Genomic DNA, 20,343 nt, shown 5'->3' on the forward strand with positions numbered 1-20,343 from the left:
TAATCGCAGGGGACTTTAATCTACATATAGACTGGGCAAACCAAATTTGTGTGGAGGACAAGTTCATGGAATGTAGATAAGATAGTTTTCTAGATCAGTATTTGAGAAACCAACCAGGGACTAGGCTTTTTTTAGATCTAGTATTGTGCAATGAGAAAGGGTTAATCAATAACCTTATTGTAAAGGGACCTTTAGGGAAGAGTGATCACAATATGATTAAATTTCAAATTGAGTTTGAAAGCGATTTAGTAAAATCCGAAACTAGGGTCTTAAATCTAAACAAAGCCAACTATGTAAGTATGAGGGGCGATTTGGCTAAGGTAGATTGGGAAACTACATTAAAAGGTATGAAGATCTTCTCTTCTTATGCAGTCCCTTGGTGTCGAGGATGACTTGCTTCCACACTATTATGAGTTCTCAGGTGACTGATGAGACAAATGCAGGATCTACAGACTCTGTCACAGGTAAGGCAGGTGGTGGTTGAAGGGACGGGTGGGTGGGGTGTTTGCGCTTAGCTTCTGCGTGCACCCGGCGAAGAGTCTGGAGGCATGCGGCGTCTTCCCGGATGCTTCTCCTCCACTTTGAGCGGTCTTGGGCCAGGGATTCCCAGAAGTCAGTGGGGATGTTGCACATTTTCAAGGAGACTTTGAGGGTGTCCTTGAAGCATTTCCTGTGCCCACCTGGGACTCGCTTGCTGTGTCGGAGCTCTGAGTAAAGCACTTGTTTTGGGAGTCTTGTATCAGGCATGCGGACGATGTGGCCCATCCATCGGAGCTGATTGAGCATGGTCAGTGCTTCGATGCTGGTGATATTGGTCCTGAGCGAGAACACTGACGTTAGTGCGCCTATCCTGCCAATGGATTTGCAGGATCTTGCGGAGGCAGCATTGGTGGTACTTCTCTAGTGCTTTGAGATGACTACTGTATATAATCCATGTCTCTGAAGCATATAGGAGAGCTGGTTTCACTACTGCTCTGTAGACCATAAGCTTGGTGCCGGGTTTGAGGTGCTTATCTTCAAACACTATCTTCCTCAAGTGACTGAAGGCTGCACTGGCACACTGAAGGCGGTGTTGGACTTCGTCATCGACATCTGCCCTTGTTGACAGTAGGCTCCCAAGGTATGGAAAATGGTCCACGTTGTCCAAGGCCTCGTCATGGATCTTGATAATCGGGGGGCAGTGCTGTGTGTGGCTGGAGAAGGTTGGTAGAGAACTTTTGTTTTGCGGATGTTTAATGTACGGCCCATACTCTCGTACACTTCGGTGAAGGTGTTAACTATAGTTTGGAGTTCGACCTCTGAGTGTGCGCACATGCAAGCATCAACTGCATACTGTAATTCAGTGACAGAGGATGGGACGACTTTGGATCTGGACTGGAGGCGAGGGAGGTTGAACAATTTCCCGTTTGTTCTGTAGATTAGCTCCACTCCAGCGGGGAACTTATTGAGGTTGAGATGGAACATTGCAGCAAGGAAGATCGAGAAGAGCATTAGTGTGATGACACAGCCTTACTTGACACCGGTCCGCACATGTATTGGGTCAGTGGTAGATCCATTGGGCAGGATCACAGCTTGCAGGTCATCGTGAAGCAGGCAGAGGATGGTGACAAACTTTTGAGAGCAGCCAAATTTGAGAAGGACATTAGACAAACGCTCTACTCAGAGCACCGACACAGCAAGTGAGTTCCGGGTGGGCAGAGGAAACACTTCAAAGACACCCTCAAAGCCTCCTTGAAAAAGTGCAATCCCTCACGGTTGACAGTGTCAAACATCTTTGTGAGGTTAAAGAAGGCTATGTATAGAGGTTGATGCTTGCTCCCTGCATTTTTCTTAGATTTGATGCACGGTGAAGATCAGGTCCATTGTGCCCCTTAGTGGACGGAATCCAAATTGCAACTCTTGGAGGAGCTCTTCAGCCACTGGGAGAAGACGATTGAGGAGGATTCTTGTGATGACTTTCCCTGTGGCAGACAGCAGGGAAACTCCTCTCCAATTACTGCAATCGGACTGGTCACCTTTCTTGAAGATGGTCACAATTACGGTCGCACTGAGATCCCCTGGCATGCTCTCCTCCTTCCACATATTGAAATGAGTTCATGGATTCGTACCAATAGTACTTTTCTGCCATGCTTTCATACTACAGTGAGGATTCCATCTCCTGAGGCCTTCTTGTTCTGGAGTTGTCGGATGGCCTTTTCAACCTCATGCCGTGCTGGGGTTGTGCTGTGGTGGTGGCAGGTAGCATGCTGTGGGATGGAGTCGAGGACACTCACAAAGACAAAGTCTCGGTTAAGGAGATCTTCTAAGTGTTCCTTCCAGCGGACACTGACTGCTTCTCTGTCCTTAATGAGTAGCTCTCTGATTCTTGACTCTCAGTGTGGTAGGACCTTGGGTGCTTGGGCCATAGATGGTCTTGACCACGCTAAAGAATCAAGCACGTCGTGGTTGTCAACTAGATGTTGGAAATCCTGCGCTTTTTCCACCCACCACCTGTTCTTTAGGTCGCGAGTTTTATGTTCGACCTCGGCCTTCAGGCATCTATAGAGCTGCTTTCTTGTTCTCGAGTTGTGATGCTGTTTCCAGTTCAAGAATGCCTTGCGTTTGTGGCTTATTAGCTCCTTGATCTCCTGGTCATTCTCATCGAACCAGTCTTGATGTTTTCTGGTGGAATAACCATGTATCTCTTCACAGGTGCTAATTATGAAGGCCTTGACGGTAGACCAGATGCTGTGGATACTCTGCATTTCAGGATCACTGGGAAGACGCTGGCTGAATAGAACTTTCTTAGCAGAGTATTTGAGTGCTCTAGCATTGATTTTCCTGCTGCAGCATGTCTGTTGCCGCTGCTGTTTTGGGGCTACATTGATGGAAGTAACAGAGTGGATTAGGCAGTCGTCAGTCCAGTAGTCATCAGCTCCTGTCATGGTGGGGATGAGGTGGACGTCCTTGTGGTCCCTTGCTCTGACGATGAAGTAGTCCAGTAGATGCCAATGCTTGTAACGAGGGTGTTGCCATGAGGCCTTGTATTTGTCTCTCTGACGAAACGAGGTGCTGCTTATGACAAGACCATGTTCTAAGCATTTCGTCAGGAAGAGTGTACCATTGGAGTTGGTTTTCCCGACCTCCTCTCTGTCGACCTCCCCAGAGGTCTGTGTCCTTTCCAGCTCTGGCGTTAAAGGTGCCAAGGAGGATCAACTTGTCGCCGGTTGGGACATGGGCCAGGGTGTGTTCAAGGCTGGTCCCGTCTGTAGCTTTTCCAGAAGAAGGTGTAACCATCATCTTGTTTCTTGAGCTGGCCTTTCCCTGACTGCCGAGTCTCACTCAGGGCGACGATGTCTATGTCAAATTGTCTGAATTCCCGGGCAATGATAGCAGTACGATGTTCCGGTCTGTCACTGTTGATGTTGGCCATGAGGGTCCTGACATTCCAGCTCCCGAACTTCATTTTAAAGGGTGGAAGATACCTGTGTGTGAATTCTTTTAATGTGGGGTGGCTGTTACACATCAGCTACCACACAGGCTTGACAGAGCAAGGTCTTTTTTATGCGCAAGCATGCACACACACACACACATGCACAGTGATCCAACCGTGGCTAACAAGAGAAGTTAAAGATAGTATTAGATCAAAGGACCAGGCCTATAATGTTGCCAAAAAGAATAGTAAGCCTGAGGATTGAGAGGATTTTTGAATTCAGCAAAGGAGGCCCAAGAAATTGAGAAGGAAAGAGAAAAAAGAATATGAGACTAAATTAACAAGAGACATAAAAACAGATTGTAAACTTTTCTATAGGTATGTAAATAGGAAGAGATTAATGAAAGTAAAAATGGGCCTATTAGAGGCAGAGACAGGAGAAATTATAATGTTCAATAAAAAAATGGCAGAGACATTAAACAAAAACTTTGTATCTGTCCTCACGGTGGAAGACACAAAAAACATGCCGGAAATAACGGGAAACCAAGGCTCTATAGAGAATGAGGAACTTAAAGAAATCAGTATAAGTAAAGATGTACTGGAGAAATTAATGGGACTGAGTGGCAACAAATCCCATGGATCTGACAACCTGCATCCTTGGGTATTAAAAGAGGTATCTATAGAGATAGTGGATGCATTAGTATTAATCTTCCAGTATTCCCTAGACTCTAGAAGAGTCCCCAAGGCTGCACAAAGAGGTCTTAAACGGAGTGGAGTTAAACAGAGTGGTTTATTCTGGAATTTGGAAAGAGTGGGAATTTGGAGAAGAGGGGAAGATTAATTTAAAAGTTAAAAATAGGTAAGTGATATTTCACAGAGACAGCGGACCTGTGTGGGTGCAGCAGCGGGAGCTGAGGCGGAGGCGGAGGCTTAAAAGGCAACATTCAAAAGGGACGTCATAGTTTAAAAGTGACATGGGAACACCACCACCTCCAAGTTTCATTCCAAGTCACACACCATCCTGACTTGGAAGTATATCACCTTTCCTTCATCGTCACTGGGTCAAAATCCTGGAACTCCCTCCCTTACAACACACTGGGAGTACCTTCAACACGCGGACTGCAGCAGTTCAAGAAGGCGGCTCACTACCACCTTCTCAAGGGTAATTAGGGATGGGCAATAAATGCTAGCCTTGCCAATGACACCCAAATCCCAGGAATGAATTAAAAAAGAGCCAGCTAGCCAGGAAATGGAAGCAAACAATTATAACGAGGTCTTACCATTAAATTCGGTAGGACATCCGCGTTCCCAGCCTTGCCGTTTTCCATGTGAAAATTCGCTTTCCCATACCCAACTGCGCTAACTTGTGCCCTCCACATCGTCTCGGAAATATCGGGGCCATTGTTTCTATTGGTCAGCAGGAAAATAACAAGAGGGCATAAATTGAGGATAATCAGAAAAGGAATTACAGAGGAAGTTAGAAAATGTTTCTTTATGCAGAGGGCGTTTATAATGTGAAATTCTCTAGCACAAACAATTCAAGCAGACTCCATAGCCTAGAAATTGGATTGCACTGAAATTGGGATGCTCTCCCAGTGCTGTGCATGCTGTGCATGCCCAATGAGGCTATTGGCAGGGCCACGAGAAATTGGCCCATCGACCTCATTGCTTTATTACCGATGAGCTGTAGGCTTGCCGATTCCTGGAGGCAATAAGAGGTTGTAAGTAGGGAGAGAAGGCAAGCCAGAGAGGTGAACAAGCGGTTCTGGCAGCAGCCATCAAATTTTATGTTGCATTCTCCAGTTCCAAAATAAGTTAAGTAAAAAAAGTAAAACTTATCTTTAAGAACCGCTGGTTTGGCTGCCTAGCACCTGATTATATTATCATGTGTGGTTAGTCGCAAATGAATTTTGAAAAGGGAGCCTCAAATGCAAAGGGCCTAATGCCGGTTTCAAGCATAGACCCTGGATGCGTATGCTGGAGATTTTACCAATATGGCTTGCAGCACACTTCTGGCAGAGACATGGCGCCTACTATAATTAACACATAGGCTCCTTGAATATCTAGGCCTGCAAGTTCTCAGAAAATGGAATCCGAAAGTTGCTTCAAAAGAGGAATATTAAAAAATATATGGGGATTGAATGAGTGAGTGGGTTAGACTGGGATGCTCAAGTCAAGAAAAACTATAGCAGAGTTTATGGACCAACTATTCTACTTTTGTGCAGTAATATTCAAGGAGACAATTTTTGAACCCGTTTCTGGGTAGGATTGTGGCGGCAATGCAAGGAAAATGGCAATGCGCTACTTACCACCCATTCTCATTGCCGATTCACCTGCCACCATTTCCCTCCAGTCCAGAAAATGGAGGGCCTCATTAAGATATGTAAATTGGGGTTGCTGGCACACATAGGACCCGATGCATTTTTAGGTACTAATGGATGGAGTGTCTTTAAAGAGATAGAAACATAGAAAATTACAGTGCAGAAGGAGACCATTTCTGCCTATCGTCTCTGCACCGGCCGACAAAGAGCCGCATGGCCCTTCGTCAGCAGCCCTAAAGGTTACATACAAACCCATGAACAATGACGGAAAGGCAAAGAATACCCAGCCCAACCAGTCCGCCCCACACCACTGCAACACCCTTATACTAAAAACACCTACACTCCACCCCAACTGGGGCCATGTGATCTCCTGGGTGAGGCAAAAACCAGATAAAAAACCAGGCCAATTTAGGGAGAAAAAACCTGGGAAATTTCCTCACCAACCCATCCAGGTGATCGAAATTAGTCCAGGAGATCACCCTGGCCGTATTCTATTCCCTGCAGTATTTACCATTATATCTGCGCCGACCAACAAAAGGTCATCTAATCTAATCCCTATTACCAGCTCTAGGTCCGTAACCCTACAGGTTACTGCACTTTAAGTGCCCATCCAACCATCTCTTTAAAGTGATGAGGGTTTCTGAATCCACCACTCCTCCAGGCAGCGAGTTCCAGATCCCCACAACCCTCTGGGTAAAGAAGCCCCCCCTCAAGTCCCCTCTAAACCTTCCACCAACCACCGTAAAACTGTGCCCCCTCGTAATAGCCCCCTCCACCAATGGAAATAGACCCTTACTATCCACTATGTCCAGGCCCCTCAATATTTTGTACACCTCGATGAGGCCTCCTCTCAACCTCTTCTGTTCCAATGAGAACAAACCCAGCCTATCCAATCTGTCCTCATAACTAAGGTTCTCCATTCCAGGCAGCATCCTAGTAAATCTCCTCTGCACCCTCTCTAGTGCAATCACGTCCTTCCTATAATATGGTGACCAGAACTGCACGCAGTACTCAAGCTGTGGCCTAACCAAAGTATTATACAATTTAAGCATAACCTCCCTGCTCTTATATTCCATGCCTTGGCCAATAAAGGCAAGCATTCTGTATGCCTTCTTAACCACCCTATCCACGTGGCCTGCTAATTTCAAGAATCTGTGGACAAGCACTCCAAGTTCCCTTGTTCATCTACACTATTAAGTGGCCTACCGCCTAATGTGTACACCCTTTCCTTATTAGCCCTCCCAAAGTGCATGACCTCACACTTCTCCGAATTAAATTCCATTTGCCACTGCTCTGCCCACCTGAGCAGTAGATTGATATCCTCCTGCAACCCATGACTTTCCTCTTCATTATCAACCACACAGCCAATTTTAGTGTCGTCTGCAAACTTCTTAATCATACTTCCTATATTCAAATCTAAATCATTGATATGTACCACAAAAAGCAAGGGATCCAGTACTGAGCCCTGTGGAATCCCACTGGAAACATCCTTCCAGTCACAGAAACATCCATCAATCATTACCCTTTGCTTCCTCCAAGCCAATTTTGGATCCAACTTGCCACTTTGTCCTGGATTCCATGGGCTTTAACCTTCATGACCAGTCTACCATACGGGACCTTATCAAAAGCCTTGCTAAAGTTCATACATACTACATTGTACACACTACCCTCATCGACCCTCTTGGTTAACTCCTCAAAAAATTCAATCAGGTTATCAAACACAATCTTCCCTTAACAAATCCGTGCTGACTGTTCCTAATTAATCCTTGCCTATCCAAATGCAAATTTATCCTGTCTTCCAGGATTTCCTCCAATAATTGTCCCACCACTGACGTTAGGCTGACAGGCCTGTAATTACTCAGCCTATCCCTTTTTCCCTTCTTAAACAAGGGTACTACATTAGCAGTCATCCAATCCTCCAGCACCATGCCCAAATCTAAAGAGGACTGGAAAATGATGGTCAAGGCCTCTGCTATTTCCTCTTTTACTTCGCTCAACAACCTGGGATGCATTTCATCCGGGCCTGGGGACTTACTTTCAGCTGCTAAACTCCTTAATACTTCCTCTCTCACCATATGTATTTCATCCAGAATATCACATTCCTCCTCCATAGCAGTATCTGCATTACCTCTTTCCTTTGTGAAAACAGATGCAAAGTATTCATTATAAACCGTACCAACATCTTCCGCCTCCTCACAAAGATTACCCTCGTGGTCTCTAATAGACCCTACTCTTTCCTTAGTTACCCTCTTACTCTTAATATGTTTATAGAACATCTTAGGGTTTTCCTTAATTTTACTGGCTAAGAATTTCTCGTGCTCTCTCTTAGCACTGCTAATATCCTTTTTAATTTTACCTCTTATCTTTCTAAATTCCTCTAAAGATTCTGAAGTATTTAGCCGTAGATCATTGCAGGTTGCTCAAAAACCAGTCAGTAAAGGTTTTTAGAATGCTCACCTGTTGTCAGTCCGTCCATGTACATTTCCACCTCCCCCTTTAAGGCTCCACTTCCAGCTCAGCTCAGCTCCGCAGAGTAGTTACTGAATTTTGTGGCCCGCCCCTTCCTCTCTTCCCATTGGTGACCTCCCTGTCAGTGCTGGATCTGCACTGGCAGTTCACCCAGATTATTCAAATGAGGACCGATTCTGTAAAGTGGTGGACATAGGAAATATGTCAACTTTGTTAATAATGCTGTCATCGCATAGCAGCCGAAGAAGGCTTTCTCTCACTGTTAGGGCACTTTGAAAAACTGCACTTCAGCTGTGGGAAGCTTCGTTTCCTCAATGACAACCACATCTTTAATAAGTGCAATGGAAGAAATTTAAAATGTTATTATTAATTATTTATTAACCAATGGGTAGCTGTAATTCAAGTGGCTGAGGAGTTAACTGCGAGCTGCTGCAGAACACCACGGGGTCGAGATTCAGGGTCTGCATAAGGCCCGTTTCCACCGTTTAGCGGAGCCATGTGGCAGAATTGAGTGGCCGCCACATTGCAGTCCAATGGTCGCCCCGACCCAAATTCAGGTTGGGGATTTTTCGGCCTGTCCCCAGTTTCGCCCTGCTGCTGCCGACCACTGCAAATACGTCATAAATGCGTGCACCGTCGCTCTCCCTCACCTGCAGAATACTGTGTCTCAAATTTAATGTAAAAAATAGTTCCCCCACTACACGATGCCCCCGACAGCTTTCTCTGTAGGTGCACCTTCTGCTGACTGTGTGTGGCCCGGCAGTGCGATGGCCTTTCACGGGGAGGGCCCACTGCCACGGCCGCCATGTCTTATTTTTGCCGGTCGACTTCCCAATCAGCCAGCAAAATAGTGCCCCTGGGTTCAGCCGGGCCACCAACAGGCTGCCTGGCACCCCCTCTTGGGTACCAGGCTGAAACCCTCCCTGGTGGCCCAGTTGCCGAAGATAAAAAATGCCCGACTCTCTCCCCTTTAACGGAGGGGAGAGAGCATGGTGACGCTCCCGTGCAGTGACGTCACCACTGCTCCGTGATAGCGATGGAGTTCCGATCCCGCCCCAACTTCTGTCCCTCAGCCTCACTTACCGCCGGACTTTCGCCCCCACTATGACCGACTTCCAGTGCAACGTTAAAAAAAAAACTTAAGTGCCGAAAACTGATCGAGAGGCTGCTTCAACGCTCCTGGTGGAAAAAAACTCCAAAAAAAGTTAGGTGTGGCAGCTTTCCGGTGACCCTTAATTTCGGCCCCCAAATGTCTGGACTCAACTTGCTCAAATGGATAAATGGAAATGTTTTTTAGCTTGACTAATAGATGGAGTTATGTGTAGAAATGACATGTTTTCCAGCTATGTCCTCATTTGAATAATTCTGCCTTGTGTTGATCAATTACGCTGGCAACACAGATGCATTAAGTAATCCTGTTAATGTCTTGGTTCACAATTCCTTTATCCAGATTAACATGTGTAATTTCATGGCCAAAACTTTCACATACAATACATTCCATTTCCTGTATAAGAACGAGAGAATACTTTTGTTTTTATTTCATGGTTAGATCTGAAGAATTCTCTCCACAGCAACTTTAAAAGCCAATGTTCCAGAGAGGAAATCCGATGTTAGATGTGATTGCTAAATGCTGAATAATTTACTACTGTAGTAATACTAGACATTTTTTATAATGCAGTGGATTCCACTCTTCACAAGTTGCAGTGCCGTTATTGGTCATAATGCTATTGCCTAGGTCAAACAGAAGCCTCAGCAATAATGCTTAGAATGCAACTGAATTCTTTCAAATCTGTTCCTTCTGTTTTGGGCTGATCTATAATAGTCCAGAGAGCTACTTTGATTTCTGCTGCATCCAGGCAAATGTCTTTCCGAGCTAACTACACAGTCTACCCTCTCTTCAAATTAATCTTTCATTGAGTCCTTAAGGTTATAATCTAGTTCAATCTTGTCCTCACCCAATATTACACACTTACACTTTCCAGCAGGTGTGACTTATTGATGATCAGTGTGATAAATACAGACATTTTTATTCTGGTCGGCTTGGATGTACATACCCTATTGAAAAATGGTTTTAACTCAGCTTTAAAATGGATTCCATTGTCTTGTTCTTCAACCTAAAATGGTGTCAGTCGGTGCCAATCTGAGTGCATCTCAGAATGGAGAGAGAGGTAGATTTGGTGCTTTGATGCCACACGGGCAATGTACTGATCCCTGTTCACTGGCCCTATTTTAAGAAGGTGAATTTAAAATGTGCTCAAAGTGTCCCTGGGAGTTTTCGAAACCATGACGTTGGCCTGAAAACCAGTGTTCCTGGGTCCTGCCTTTGCTGGTTCGCTTCCACTCCCTTTACCCTGGAATATACCCTAGGCAACTCGAGGCCAACAGTGTGTTAACAAACAATTTTGTAGACATTAGGAACAACAATCCATGCTGATTTACCCCTCCTTAGCCCAAGAGCACTGAGCCCTTAAGGTTAGAAGGTTAAAGGGGAGACCCACTGCGTGCTCTGCATACTTTTAAGTTCGTTCCACTGGGCCACCATGGAGGGTTTCAGCCAGGCCAGCGGCCTGGCACCCAAGAGGGGGTACCAGGCTGCCTGTTGGCGGCCCGACAAAACCCGGGGACATAATTGTTGGGCCGACCTAGCAGTCGGCCGACAAAAAAAAAATAACATGGCGGCTGTGGCAGTGCGCCCTCCCCTTTAAGGGCGACTGAGCCGCCATGCCACAGAGAGTGTACCACCACAAAAAGCTGTCGGGGGCACTGATCATCGGTGGGACTGCTAACGCGGGGCAAAACCAGGAAAGGGGCAATTTCCCGAGGGGCAATTTCGCGAGGGGGATCCCGCCGGTCGGTAAGGGGTTGGTGCGTGCACGCCGTGGTGAGAAAATGGGTGGAGTGATTCCGGGCACCGTTCCAAAACTCACAAAGGGCAATGTACAAAATGGCGGCCCCTACGCGGAGTGTCGGCGGCCATTCCGCGCTACCCTGTGGCCGCCGCTTTCAGGCAGCATTCTGGTCAGATTTGCACCAGTTCTCAATTATTTCGAGCTACATGAAAATTGGCCCTAATAACTGCATATAGCAGTGATAAACAATGTATTTTATTTTCTCTCCACTCTTCCTCTCCTGAAAGGATTGAGACTTTGTCGATAGACAGTTCTAAAGGCATCAGTCGCTTTGCCTTGCCCAAGCAGTCATTGGTTCTGCTTAAGCCTTGACGTGTTAGTAAGTTATTGAACCACGGGAAGCCTCACAGTCAGACCCAACTCCTGCGCCACTTATATTCACACATAGTCAGCAGAGGTTACTGGATATCAGTCAGGAGTGAGAGCCTATAATTGATTTTTCCATCCCTAACCCAAAGGAGAGGAGGCCATTTGCGATGCCCCTACTGAGATGAAATAACTCAGCAAGCTTGGAATCAAAGTCAATTGTTTCATATGGCTCATAACTAGTCGAGCCCATGGGGGAGTGCAAGGTTTATTTACAAATTTTCAAGAAAACAAAATGTTGTTAAATAATAAAAAGAAAAAGTCTGGCATTTAACTTCACTAATTAAATATTTATACAAGCTAAAACATTACTTTCTAGATGTGACTTCAAGGATTCTCTACAGGTTCAGTACTGAGAAAGTGACACCTGATCTACAGCATCACTTGAGCATATCCCAAAACTCCTGCCAGCTGGCTGTCAGAGGATGCAAGGATGTCTAACCAGCAAAACTCCCCGAGATGCACATGGTGGAATGTGGCCAATAGATTGTCAGGTGCAGATAGCAGATCGGAAAGACAGTCAGCCTGCTTGGCAAACTGTGTTAAGTTAGCTTGCATGCTGTTACGCAAGGATGTAATATTCTATGCAGCTGGCTAGTAACCAGACTGCACCAAATCAAAAATAGAATCATAGAAGGAGGTCATTCAGTCCATTGTGTCCATGCCGGTTGAGAAAGAGCTACCCTGCCTAATCCCACCTTCCAGCACTAGGTCCGTAGCCCTGTACATTCAAGTACTTTTTAAATGCAATAAGGGTTTCTGCCGCTACCACCCTTTCAGGTAGTGAGTTCCAGACTCCCACCACCCTCTGGCTGAATAAATGTTTCCTCATCACCCCTCTAATCGTTCTACTAACTACTTTAAATCTATGCCCCCTGGTTATTGACCCCTCTGTTAAGGAAAATAGGTCCTTCCTATCCACTCTTTCTAGGCCCCTCATAACTTTATATATCACAATTAAATCTCCCCTCAACCTCCTATGTTTCAAGGAAAACAACCCCAGCCTATCCAATATTTCCTCATAGCTAAAGTTTTCCAGTCCTGGCAACATCTTCATAAATCTCCCCTGCACCCTTTCTAGTGCAATCATATCCTGGAGACCAGCACTGCACGCAGTACTCAAGCTGTGGCCTAACTAGTGTTGTATACAGTTCTAGCATAACTTCCCTGTTCTTGTATTCTGTGCCTCGGCTAATAAAGGAAAGCATTCCGTATGCCTTTTTAACTACCCTATGGACCTGTCCTGCTACATTTAAGGATCTGTGGACATATACTCCAAGGTCCCTCTGTTCCTCCACATCTCTCAGTATCCTCCCATTTATTGTGCATTTCCGTTGCCTTGTTGCCCCTCCTCAAATGCATTACCTCACACTTTTCCAGACTGAATTCCATTTGCCACTTTTCTGCCCAACTGACAAGTTCATTGATATCTTCCTGCAGTCTAGAGCTTTCCTCCTCACTGTCAACCACGGGCAATTTCTTTATCATGCTCCCTACATTTAAGTCTAAATCATTAATATATACTACAAAAAGAAAGGGAGTACAGCATCAGGGAAAGGGAGGAAGAGAGGAACGAACAAAAGGGAAGGTCTGTGATAGGATGAAAGGCAGGAGCGATTGAATGACAAAATCGATGACGTGCAAGGCAAAAGGAGATGGTAATGTGTTAGAAACTAGGGGTGGCTAAAAAATATATCGTTATGCGATTGAAACTGATGCAAATAATACTGTGTTTAAATGCGTGTATGTTACTGCTCAAGGCAAGTAAGGGGTTAATGTATAAGTTGTGTCTTACTGGAACTGTGTAAGTTTTGTTTTCCTTGAAAATGAGTATGAGATGAGAGACTCAGGCCTTGGGAGAACAGGGCCGGATGAAATAAGGGAAGACAGTCCTCAGGCTGCTGCAAGGCCATGATTGGTCAAATACAGAAGCCATGTGTAATGATTGTGAGAAGACTCCTGACAGGTGGAAGATAACAGGAGGGTTGGCCTTTTCCCAAGGTTTAAACAAATAACTTGACATGTTATTGTGCACCTTGTTTTAAGGGGAAACTCTATGTTAAATGTTCCTGTCCATATTCTACTCCAGGCTCACAACGAAAAAGAGAATAAAAGCAAGACCCAAAGAGCCCTCAGTGCAGACGGTGAAGTAAGGATTCCTAAAGGTTCTGTCTTCAGAGAGGGGAATAAGAAGAGTTGTTCGTGCAGCTGTCTGTCCGATCGAGTCCAGTACCAGCTATTTGTCACAGTCGTATGTTGTTGTTATATTACTAGTGTGTGAAATTCCATACTAAACTCCAATTAAACACAATAGACCGACCATATTGGTTTGCACTTGACCCTGATTACTTGAAAGACCAGAGATAAGTAAATCTCAACAAATGGGAAAACTAAAGAAACAAGAGGAGCTGTAATTGGCAACAGCAGAATCATTACCAGCACCTGCTGCCTGAAAAAATGGGAGCATTAGCTCAAATGGTAGAGAGCTTGCTTCGGTGCACTGCAGGCGCAGCGTGGCCTAATGGATAAGGCATCTGACTTCGGTGCAAACACTGATGCTATCAGACGATTGCAGTGATTATGATCTGAAATTGTTGAATTCAGTGTTGAGGCCAGAAGGTTGTAAAGGTCATAATCGAACGATGAGTTGCTATTCCTCGAGCTTGGAACAGTGTTGGAGGTCAAGGGCAAAGAGGTCAGAGTGGGAATGGGATGGAGAATTAAACTATATTCTTACTTTACAAAATGTATGTGCAGAAGTTAAAGATAGATTATTGATGTTACATTTGATATTTTTTAAGCTCTATAATATGTAACTAGTAATCATGTTACACATATATGGTTGACCTCTTTATATTGCAATGCAAGCAGATAATGGGGATCTCATTAATGCAAGATAGATATTAATTATATAATTATATGATGCTCATTGAAATGCTTCCTTCCCTTTTACCGAGTTTTGATTTAGAACTCAATAAAGTGCTAATGTGAACAAAAGTATATTATTTAAGACACAAGGGAGTTAATTTTGACTTTGTGCCATAGTGTAAAATGGATGATAACAAATCAGCTATTACTTCAATGGAAAAGAAATTAGGGAGAGATGTAGAATTGGCTGCCGCTTCACTATCATCCATTTTAGACTATTGCACAAAGTCAATGCTATGCCCCAGGATATCAGGTTAACCCCAATGTTTCATTGATTTCAACAACAATTGACTTCACTTTCTGCAGAAAAAGACATCTGCAATAGCAACGGATCAGCAGCGTACGGCAGGAGGACCCCCAACACAAGAACCAGTGACAGAGAATGAGATCCGTGCCCTGTCGCTGGTCGGGGATAGCAACCGGCATTGGAGCTGACCCACCCACACAGGATGGTCAGTTCAATACAATCCCCGGTCGGTGTTGTAGTCCTGGGATGTCATGTAATGTAACTGTAACTGTAATGTTGGTCTCATGTAATGTAAGTTTATTGCACTGTAACGTTGGGCTCATGTGATGTACTGCAATGTTGGGCGCATGTAACTCAATGCATATGTATATGTATATATGTATTGTCTGTCTGCGATAGGTAATGCAGTAATGCAGCAGTGGTGGACATTTAAATATGACTGTGTTACATCACTGTACTCATGTACTCATGTAACCCTGACCCCTCCCCTGGTGCCAAGCATTTTTAAATGTTGTTTAGTACTTCCAGACTCGGAGGATTAGGACCAGACCTTCGCAGAGAGACCAGACAACAGACCCACTGCCTCCACCTCTGGTGTCACCCAGCCCTCTCCTGACTTCACACCTGCCAGAGATGATGAAGAGGAAAAGGAAGAGGAAGAGCCGCTGATCCTGGAGCCAGTGGATGTGGGGGTGGAGACGGAGGAGGATATAACAGTTCCATGTGGGCCAGCTGAAACATCCTCCATATCGACTCTATATTGATGGGATCCCCCCATGCCTCCTCTGATTCTGCGGGACCAAGCGGTGTGCAGCAACGTGCCCCCAGCATTGCAGCACCTTTGCCGCAGTGACAGAATTTGGTGCTGGAAAGGTCCCTTGCTGCAAGACAGATAGGAGCGTACCAGGACATGGTGCATCTGTCACAGGCCAGCGTCGACATAGGTCAAGAGCTGCTCAAGGCCATGACTATGATAGCCGCAAACATCGCGGCTCTATCAGAACGACAGTCAGAGGATATGTCGTGTATGATCACCGCGATGAAGCGAACCGCCGACTCCATCAATGCCATGCAGCAATCAACGGGATCGGGACATAGCGCAGAATCCCCCCGTGCCATAGTAATCGGGTTCTCAGCACCTGAGGGTGGGGAGCTGCTAGCAGCTTCCAGCCCTGAAGCCGTGCCTTCCGGATCACTAGCTTCTTCTGAGGCCCTATTCATTGCGCCTGCAACGTCTGACCCCCAACGACAGTAACAACACTTGGGATGCGGTGTTGCATGCCGGCTTGGTTCCACCATGGGGAAGTCCGGGTTCAGGGGCAGTGGGAAAGGGAAGGGCGGGAGTAAGAAAGTGGGGGTGGGGAGGGTGAGTCCCAAGAATGGGGGAGTATGCGGTCGAGGACAGTAGAGGGTGCTTTGTTGTAGTCAAGTGTTCATTGTTCATTTAAAATAGTTGAAGTTTGAGTTTTAAAAGTTTATTTCAAGTTGTTAAAGTTATTACAGTTGTTCAAAGCTATAGTTCTAAGTTTTACAAAGTTTTACAATTGTTGTATATTTTTTACACTTTTACATTTAAATTGAATTGCATTTAAGCACTCTTGTATTTCCAGTATTTCTTCAAGATTTCCAGCATTCACAATTTTTCTTCTCATCTCTTTTGTGTTGTACGAAATGTCTAGGTCAATGATTCAGTGCTGAATATGGGAATCTCCGGAAACGGGGCCAGTGCCATCCATAAGGCTATACTGGCTCAGGGCCCATATTTGTATCAATCTCTACTAGAATATGCACTGGTTATATTATCTCCAGGAAGGTCGTGACTACGTTGTGTCACTTGTGGCAGGAAGATTTGCATATTGGATTGCTTGGATGCAGCACAGAGAGGAAAATCAGAAAGGTCATTCACAGCCAGGAAGGGACCATGTCCAATTCTCTTTACATCCATGTTACTGGATTCAGAATTGCTCAAGCACAGAAACAGGAGAATCAAGAGAATCAAGACAGTGCCTCTTTAAATGGTAAGTGCTTACATTGACACTGAGGAAGTCTGGTGCCAGATGATTGGAGATACTGAAGCACACATTTTCCATAATAATTTTTATTCATTAAGCTTTCAATGAGCTACATAAAAGCTTTGTGCTGGGCTATCAGTGAGAAAGTTAATTGCTGAAACTCAAGAGGCTCATAAGCAATTACAGATGTTAACACAATATCTATTTTATTTGTTTCTATGCAGATCAGTTGAAAATGGATATAAATATTTATTAATAGCTCTTTTCAAACCTTAACATACAACAGAAATTGGGAGGAAATCTGCTGTTATTTATAAATTATATTTATTTAAACATTTCTCACTTAAAAGGTGACAGTAGGAGCAGAAAGAATACTTTTGTATTTCACATCCATTGGGAATAATGACTGAGGTCACTTGAACATTTTAATATTGCAAAGATCTGCTTGGTTAATGTGACATTCCATCGGAACACAACTGCCTACTGTATTAATTAGTCTCGAATTGAGGCCATTTTTATTCTGTGAAATTATGTTTAACACAAGCTGGGCTGAGAATGCCAGAAGCTGATTAATTTATGATCTATATCGGCCATATCAGCTTTCCAATGGTTTAATGATTAACTGCACTGCCTATTTTGGCCTGAGCCACATAGACCAGGAATGTCCCAGTTTTCATAGAATGATACAGCACAGGAGGCCATTCGGCTCATTGTGCCTGTGCTGGCTCTTTGGTAGAGCTAAGCAATTAGTCACATTCCCCTGCTCTTCCCCATAGCCCTGAAAATTTTTCTTTTTCAAGTATATATCCGATTCCCCTTTTGAAAGTTACTATTGATTCTGCCTTCACCACCTTTTCAGGTAGTGCATTCCAGATCATAACAACTCGCTGCATTAAAAAGTGTTGATCACTGGTCTATGTTGAGTTGGCAGATGTCAGCTGGAGCAATGATTGGGTCCTAAAAATAGCTTCAGAGCCCCTGAACTAGGGAGGGAAAATGGTAATCAGGTTCACATTTCTGATCACAATCCATTTATCCCTGTTGAAAAAAGTACGTGTGTGGACTATGTGTGAGGGCAGGATTGAGTCTACCCTCCATAAATAAATAGGATACTGATAATCCTTGTCTAGGCTTATACGTGAACACATAGGGAGGGGAGATTCCAGAAAGCTGTTGGTACCTGTGTAATTGTACATCAGAAAGAAACAGCACCTTTAGGGAGACATAGGGAACAACTTAGAAGAAAAATGGGAGGAAAACAAAATAAGAGGACTATCATCCCTGGGCTGGACTTAGATATCAGAGGTGAAAAACATTGCTGGAGAAATTGGGCTCTGTAGTGCCAATTTTCTAGGTGCTTTGTGGCCTAACGGTGGAACATACCATACAAGATGCCCGCAATGGGAAATGCGCCGGACCCCATCTTGGTAAAGCGATTTGTGCGCACACATCAAACGACCACCAGCAGCATGCAGAGCAGGTAGGTTATGACGTCAATCAGTGTGCCATGCTGATTTGATGCCAGCACTGCCATTTTTGAATGCCATACTCCAGCCTACGCCCTGTCTTAACCTCCTACAGCTGAATACAACGTTAAATGACCCACCCAACAGCGATATTAAAAGGGATCATGAACTACTTACTAGTTAGTTGCTGGATTTTTCCTTCTAGTAGCTGGTGCAATTGTATGCTTTTTTGGAGCTTTTCTTTTGCTTGCCTATAGATTCAATAGTGTACAAGGAATGGACTGGCAGGTGCTAAAGCATTTTTTGTTGATTTAAAAGCTTCTGCTGAAATAAGTTACTTCCAGGCATGGATGGCCTGATGGGGCTTTCTCTTGGCATTGAGCATGCCTGGGAGAATGAAGAGAGGTCACGCAGAGCAGGACAAGCTGCGAGAAGAGGGAAGAGGAAGAGGGGGAGGTGGGCTCTCAGCAGGAGGCAATATCCACCGAAGGGTTTTAGGGAGTAATTCTCTTACCTGAACTTCAGCGATGACCAATGCTTGAGGCGTCTTCACTTCACTATAGAGATCGTGACTGAAATCTCAGAGCAGGACAGGCACAGCATTGCCAATGGCTGTCAAGGTGACCATGGCTCTTGACTTTTATGCATCTGGCTCCTTCCAGGCTGCTGCTGGAGATATAAGCAACATCTCGCAGTTTGTAGGGCAGATCACTGAGGCTCCCTATACACAGAGAGACAGCTTCATCTCATTCCTTCTTGCCAGGGACAAGGCAGCGGAGCAAATATGAGGATTTGCACAGATTAAAGGCTTCTTCATGGTGTATTGACTGCTCGTATGTTTTTCATCTGATCTCAGACATTTTCATGAACCGACAGTGATTTCACTCCATCAATGTGCAGCTGGTGTGTGACTACAGAGAGCGTGCAGGCCAGAGCCATTAGAGGGAGCAGCGTGCAGCGGCCCGGCCCAGAGATTGGCGCGGTCCCGGCCTGCAAGGCCATCAGCGTGGGCACGTGTAGCAGGTGTGGCGAGGTTGGGACGAAGGAGCGGCAAGAGTTCGCAGAGGAATGTGATCGGGGCCCAGGAGAGGCGAGAGTTCGGGGCCCAGAAGAGGCAAGGGCCCACGGGCAGCATGGGCCAGCCCACACTGCGATATGTGTGCACACTAGGTCCGTGCAGCAGAGATGGTCTCCAGTCGTCTTGGGTCATCCTTGCCACTGGACCAAGACCTAGCTCTGTCAAGCCCGTGAGGTGGCTGGGGTGCAACAGTCACCAGATGTAAAAAAAATCAACGCACAGGCATCTTCCACCCTTCAGGATGTAGTTTGGGATCCGGAACATCATTGAAACATCTGTGAATTCATCCGTTTTCGGCATGGAAGCAAGTCATCCTCGTTTCGAGGGACTGCCTATGATGACAGACAGTGTATCATGCAGGTGATTATCCGGTATCCTGGCAGTAGTCACAATTCCTTCATTCTGCGGCAGTCCTCTTTACCACCTGTATTTGACCCACCACAGCAAGTCAAAGGCTGGCTATTGAGTGACGAGTTAACCCCTCCCCCATGCTATGGCTCTTGACTCCGGTCAGGAATCTACGCACACATGCACAGCAGGCATTCACTGAGAGCCATGCTGCCCCAAGGAACATGAGAGAGCACACCATCGGTGTCCTCAAGCAACACTTCCATTGCCTGGAGGGCAGTACCCTGCTGAGCGGGTATCAACGTTTGTGGTAGTACGATGAATGCTGCATAACTTATGAGGGAACAGCCCTTGCCATCACCTATCAGGCAAGAAGCTGAGGAAGTGGAGGAGGAGGAAGTGAATGAGGAGGAAGTGGAGGAGGAAGTAGAGGAGGAGGAGAAAGTGGAGGAGGAGGAGGAAGTGGGAGGAGGAGAAAGTGGAGGAGGACGAGGAGGAGGAGGAGAAAGTGGAGGAGGAGGAGGAAGTGGAATTGGAAGAGGAGGAGGAGGAGGAAGTGGAGGAGGAGGAGGAAGTGGAATTGGAGGAGGAGGAGGAGGAAGTGGGAGGAGGAGAAAGTGGAGGAGGAGGAGGAAGTGGGAGGAGGAGAAAATGGAGGAGGAACAGGAAGAGGAAGGGAGGCTACAACATGGACAACCCCTTTCTCCCCAGGCTCTACAAGATCAAATAATGTATAAGTGATACCAGTAACCTCAACCACACCTCCCAATTCACCAACAATCCCACA

Source organism: Pristiophorus japonicus, chromosome 7 (genome assembly GCF_044704955.1).
Source record: "Pristiophorus japonicus isolate sPriJap1 chromosome 7, sPriJap1.hap1, whole genome shotgun sequence".
NCBI classification, from domain to species: Eukaryota; Metazoa; Chordata; class Chondrichthyes; family Pristiophoridae; genus Pristiophorus; species Pristiophorus japonicus.